This window comes from Tenrec ecaudatus, chromosome 4 (genome assembly GCF_050624435.1).
Source record: "Tenrec ecaudatus isolate mTenEca1 chromosome 4, mTenEca1.hap1, whole genome shotgun sequence".
Lineage (NCBI taxonomy): Eukaryota > Metazoa > Chordata > Mammalia > Afrosoricida > Tenrecidae > Tenrec > Tenrec ecaudatus.
In genome coordinates this window covers 109,241,342-109,247,841 of record NC_134533.1, presented here as the reverse complement: position 1 = coordinate 109,247,841, position 6,500 = coordinate 109,241,342, and positions in this window count along the sequence as shown.

Here is a 6,500-nt window from a genome sequence, read left to right as displayed (position 1 = left end):
AATGTACAGATGTACAGATGTGCTTTATACAATTGATGTATGTATGTATTGTGATAAGAGTTGTATGAGTCCCTAATAAAATGTTTTTTAAAAAGAAAAGAATAGAAAATTGGGCCTCAACTCAAGTAAAATTGGGCCCTAACACAAGAACACTGTTCTAACAATCCAGCAATCTGTCTGACCTTCCCAACAGGATCACTGAAGACAAAATGGGTGCATAAGCAAAAGAGGTAAAGAAAGCTGATGGTGCCCAGCTATCAAAAGATATAGCATCTGGGGTCTTAAAGGCTTGAAGATAAACAAGTGGCCATCTAGCTCAGAAGCTTCTCCCACATGGAAGAAGCACACCAGCCTGTGTGATCATGAGGTGTCGATGGTATCAGGCATCTAAGATCCAGAATAAAACCATACCCAATGTGAATTGGGGTGGGGACATATGGAATGGAAACCCAATGCCCATCTGTAGACAATTGGACATTCCCTCACAGAGGGATCACAGGGAAGAGATGACCCAGTCAGGGTGCAGTAAAGCACCAATGAAACACGCAACTTTCCTCTAGCTCTTTGGTGCTTCCTTCACCCCACTATCATGACCTCAATTCTACCTTACAAACCGGAGTAGACCAGAACATGCACACTGCTACTGATCAGAGCCCAAAACACAGGGAATCCAGGATAGATAAACTCTCAGGGCCAACAATGAAAGTAGGGATACCAGGAGGTTTAGGGGAAGGTGCGGGGAGAAAGGAGAAATGGGGAACAGATCACAAAGATCAACCTAGAACCCCCTCAAAAAAAAGTGGGTGAGGGGTGACAGAGGATGATGTAAGATATGGGAAAAATAGTCTATAACTTATCAAGGATTCGTGATGGAGGGGGCCGGGAGATGGAAGGAGGAAAATGGGGAGTGGATATCAGGGGCTCACATGGGAAGAGAATGCTTTGAAAATGATGATGATGACATATGTGCAAATGTGCTTTATACACTGGAGGTATGTATGGATTGTGATAAGAGACGTAAGAGCCCCAAATAAAAGTAATCAAAAAGATTATCAATGATTCATGAGGGTGAGATGGCCGAGGAGGGAGGGGAAAAAAGAGGAGCAGATACCAAGGGCTTTTAAAAGCCAGGGAAGCAATTTCTGTCATGGAACAAGCTAGAAATATTTGAGCTGCTTTCTCATTTCTATACAACATCATACTTGGAGTTTTAGCCAGTGTAATAAGTTTGTTTGTTCTGTTTTCTATTTATTTGTTTAGTACAATTTTTTAAAATCATCTTATTAGGGGCTCTTACAGCTCTTATAACAGTCCATACATCCATTGTGTCAAGCACATTTGTACATGTGTTACCATCAACCTTTTCAAAACATTTTCTTTCTACTTGAGCCCTTGGTATCAGCTCCTCCTTTTTCCCTCCCTCCCCAAGCCTCTCACCCTCATGAACCCTTGATAAATTATAAATTATTTTTATTTTCATATCTTACACCATCCACAGTCTCCCTTCACCCATGTTCTGTTGTTCATCATCCTGTGGTGGGTGGTGTTATATGTTGATCATTGCAATCAGTTTCCCCATTATCCCCCGATCTTCCCCCTACCCTCATGGTATCGCTACTCCCATTATTGTTCCTGAGGGGTTTACCTGTCCTGGATTCCGTGTGCTGAGAAGTCATGCTCTGGTCTAGCTGATAAGATGAGGCTTTCTGCTCCTGTAAAGATTTACAATCTTGGAAACACACAGGGGAAGTTCTACTCTGTCCTACAGGGCCGGGAACGCTATGAGTTGGAATTGACTCAATGGCAGCGAATGGGTTTTGAGTTCCAACCCTGGGAACAATGATGCTAATTAATGGTATTATTACTACTCTGTTAACTAGTGCAGTGCCATCTGTAAACTATGCTTCCTTGTTTATTTGTTGACTTTAACCAATTCCAACTCATCTCTTTCCTTCTGCTGCTGGAGGCTATACCTGAACAACTATATCAGATATGCTGTAACCAAAGATTACCCCACCCTGCCCCCAGGCCATAGGTTCTCTTTACTTTTTGTAAAATCCTTTAATGATGGTAACTATTTCATTTTTAGAAAGTCCAAGTGATCTAATTTATTTTTTGTCACTTATTTTTAGTTTTGATAGGATTTTTATACCACATTTATCATGATGCTACCTATTGGTACAGATTTGAGGATGTGGGTCTTTGTTACATTGATTCTGTCTCAATGTCTGCCAGTACTTTGCTAGTCCTATAAATACATGATGAATATTTGGGAGAGCTCCCGGAGCTGGCATAGTGAAACCACTCTGAAGGCAACATTCCCTCATCTTCCTCAGCAAGTGCTTCAAATCGGCCTAGTTTTCAGCCAGCAAGCTGGTGTCCTCTGCACATGGCAGGGAGTTAACAAGCCACCTTCCGGTCTTGATGTTGCACTCTCCTTCGTGTCCTCCAGCCTCTCTGATGATGGGCTCTGCATGCAAGTCAAAGACGGTTAGTGAGCAGGCACACCCTGCTGGCTACCTTTCCTGATCTTCCTCTGGGTGGTACTCCCATGTTCCACTCATGCAGCTGCCTCTTCACCCAGCACAGGTTCCAGATGAGCTCGGTGAAGTGTTTTGTTATGGTTTACATCATCTCTTTCTCTTCTAATGTATAAATTATTCCTTTTTTTTTTAGTTTCTCACATGACTCTTCTAATTATTCCACACATTATTATCAAAGGATGTGTCCTTTATGTTGTGGATTCTTTTTCACTCGTTCAATTTCTATTTCTATATGCTGCCACTGAGTTATCTCTCTCTGACATTTTATTGTTTATCTTCATTAACTTTCTAGATTTCTACTTGTTGTTTCTAATGTGGCTTCATATTGTCTATTGCTTTTTGTCACTTTGTTCTCGTATTGTATCCCTGAGTTCTTGTAGGGTTTGTCTGTGCTTTCCTCCATCTACCTGAGGATCCTCTACCAAGTCTGCATACTTAACGCCCTGCCAGGGAATGGCCAACTGCAGGTAATCTGTGGTTTTATAATGTGTTTTGTTTTGTTTTGTGTCCTTTGGTTTTGGTTTCTTGCACTTCCTCTTTTTCTATAAGATGAAAGCAGCTCTCTTTCCTTTATTTTCCTTTAGTGGTTTTTTTTCCCCTTTTTTAAAAGTTTTATTGGCATACAGTCCATGTACCATACAATCCAATGGTTTAACTATATTGAAAAGAGTTATGCAATAGCCCCGAATGATTTTGAAGACCTCAAATGCCCAGATTGAATGAAAGAGCACTGGGGCTTCGCAGCATCTGCCCATGCTCGTAGTCTCTCCTCCTTGGCCTCCTCCTATCTTCATCCACCTACTCCATCACCTACTTCAACCCAGGCACCGGGCAGTGCCTGTTGTAGCTCTCCCATCCCTGCTGTGGGTCCTCGCAGCCCCAGTGGGGCTTTCAGACTCGCAGCTCCAGGTAATGACAGTGGTGGTGGCTACACATGATCAGGAAGTAGTCATACCACAACAGGGTGACAGAGGCAACCTGGCTTTGGTGACAACCTTGTGCTGGTTCCCAGCACCTACCCACCCTGTCCCCAAAGCCACCTCTCCATGCCTCTGCATACCTTTCCTTCCCTCCACCCTCCACCCGGATGTGCACAAAGCTCTGATCAGCTAACAGCACAGCCCCCGTGGGGCCCAGCCACAAATGCAGCCCGCTGGCCTCCTGTATTCAGTGGCTAGTGCTCTCAGGTTCTGTCTGATGGGCTTCCATAAAGTCTAAATGCAATAGGCTTTACAGGAATCCACCTATGGATTGTACAAGGACTGCTTATATATAACATGGCGAGTGCCCTATGTCCAAATCACATAACATCTAGCATCATAGAACATATGGGCATTAAGCAACATTCACCTGAGCCTTTCAAATTTCTTCTCAGGTACTTCTACTGCCATTCTATTTGCAGAAAGATTTTTGGCCCCTTCGTTTTATTTATTTGTTTCAGCTATCTTGTGCTTTTTCTTCATATAACTCTTTAGTCCCTCTTATCACCAAGGTATCAAAGTGTTTATTTAGTCATATCTTTCTTTAGTTTTGTGCTGACTCTTTTTTTTTTGCTTTGATGTCTTCAGGGCTTTGTTCTTCTCTTTTTCTCTAGACTATCTTGCTTCCTTTGTCTGATTTTAGTTCTTCTTTTGTGGTTCTGGTCTCTGTGTGACTTTGGTTGTAGGTGTAGTGAATCTGTCTCACCAGTGGTTATGGTGGGTCACAACCATAGCCAAGTCCTCTGCATCAGGTCCCTATGTCTTCCCTTAGCAAATTGATAAGGAAAGCAGTATCTTCACCTGATTATGGTTGACAAACGGCAGTTGGTTGGGGACCCTCCATATCCTTTATGGGACTAGGAGGTCATTCTGGGTTGAGGCTGGCAGTTAATGTATTCTCTGGCAATCAGAGCAGGATGTCTCAGGAGGGAAAGCTAGCCACACAGATGGGTCAGCCTGCTGTTCTGGCACAGACTGGCATCTCAGTAGGTGGAGGGGGTGAAGGAATTTCAGTGCAAGTGCAGATGGTCCACGGGAACTATTTGGATGTGGGATGTGTGACACTGCAGCCAGGCAGATGTAATCGTCTGGGCACTTCAGCAAAACAAATCCATAGAAACTCATGTATGTGAGAGAGTTTATATAAAGGGTAAGTATACATCAAGAAAACATCCCAACCCAGTGCTGCCCAAGCCCACAAGTCCAGCATTAACCCATATGTCCAACACCAATCCACAAAGTCCTCCTCCATCTCACAAAACACATGCAATGATGCTGACTATAGGAGGAAAGCCAAGTCAGTGGATGTGTGAACAGCTCAGTGCTGGCAGGTGTCTCCACACGGCTGCTCCAGCACCCAGGGCTGCATCGGGGCAGGTCCATGTGGCTTCTTCTCACGGTTGTCTTGCAGGAAGTGAGCCTTGCCAACTAAACAGGGAACTGGCTAAGGCAGGTGCACCCTGATCTGACCTTCAGAAAGCAAGAGACCCGAGAACTAGAAAGGCGAGGCTCACCAAGCCATTTATCCCTCTGCCCTTCAATTAACCCCACATGTGTTTATCAGCCAGGTTGGCACAGTAAACTAACTAACTAACTCATGAGTGTACCAGGATCTCCTATGCATCATTTGTTAGAGGGACAGAAGGAGCCTCTCAGGATGTAACTGATATTTCTGATGAGATTATGTGTCTCTCCAGCTAGACACCAGGGCACGGTGCAGAAAGCATTTTCATCAGTTGTATGTGTACACATCATTGCTGCATCACTAATGGAACGGCACAGGAGCGTGCACTGTCATTTGCCAGGTGGGCAGAGTGGCGGGGGGTGGGGGGAGACGGGGAGATCTCACATCTCCACTTGCTAGTCTGGTAACCAGATAGTCTGGTAATCATAAAGCAGACAGGAAGGAATGGGAGTGGGCAGAGTGGGGACAAGCATCCCATCACAGGGCCAGGGCAGAGGAGTGCACACTGTGAACTGCAGGGTGGATGGGGTGGCATGGGGATGGGTACGGTGGATCCAAAACATCGTTGGCAGGTCTGATGATGCAAGAGTATGGGCTGCAGATCTTCAAGTGTGCAGTAGTAGGGAGGAGAGGTACCACTAGTCATTGGCAGTGGGGGTAGGTTCCCCCAATCCCTGGTATGGGCGCCATGGAGCTCCCTGAAGAGGAGTCAGCAATCAAGACCCAACCTGGACCAAGCACAAGAGGGGAGAGACTGCCTGTAACCAGGTCGGCGGGGAGATGAGTGTGGGTGGGAGGGGTGTTGGGAGGTGGGGGGGAGACCTCTAGCTGCTACTTCAAGGATCCTCCATTCTGTCAGCACCACCCACATAATTAATCAGAGTGCTGCTGGTGAGGAGCCCTGATCCTTTTTTTTTTTAATTAATCATTTTATTGGTGGGGGGGAGTGCTCTTACAAATCTTATAACAATCCATCATTCAATGGTATTAAGCACATTTGTACCCATGTTGCCATCATCATTCTCAAAACAATTGCTTTCTACTTGAGCCCTTGGTATCAGCTCCTCTTTTTGATGCTCTTTCCTGGCTCCCTCCCTGCTCCAGGGCAGCTGAGTCCCCAGGGTTCCCACTGACCTTCCTAACCTTGCCTGCTTATCTCCAATTCATTTTCTGTTCCTCATGCTTTGCTCCAGGTTTGTCCCTACAGTCTCTGTCTCCTTCCGGGGGCTCCATGAAGTCACCTGTTGATGTTCCTCACCTGGGGATGTTGCTCACTTAGTCGCAAGATGGCCACATTGTACAGGGAGAGCTGTCAGGGTGCCCACAGTCCATAAATCTCATTCACTGTTTTCATTCAGTTTCTCTTTCCCTTCAGTATTTGATCTAATTCTTCATCCTTCTGTGTGCTCCTCTGGGTAACCAGATTGTCATCTGTATCGGTTTCACTTGGTTTCTCAGTTCTTTGCTGTAAGGGGACCACATGGTGTGGGGGACAAAACATCTTGGACTGTC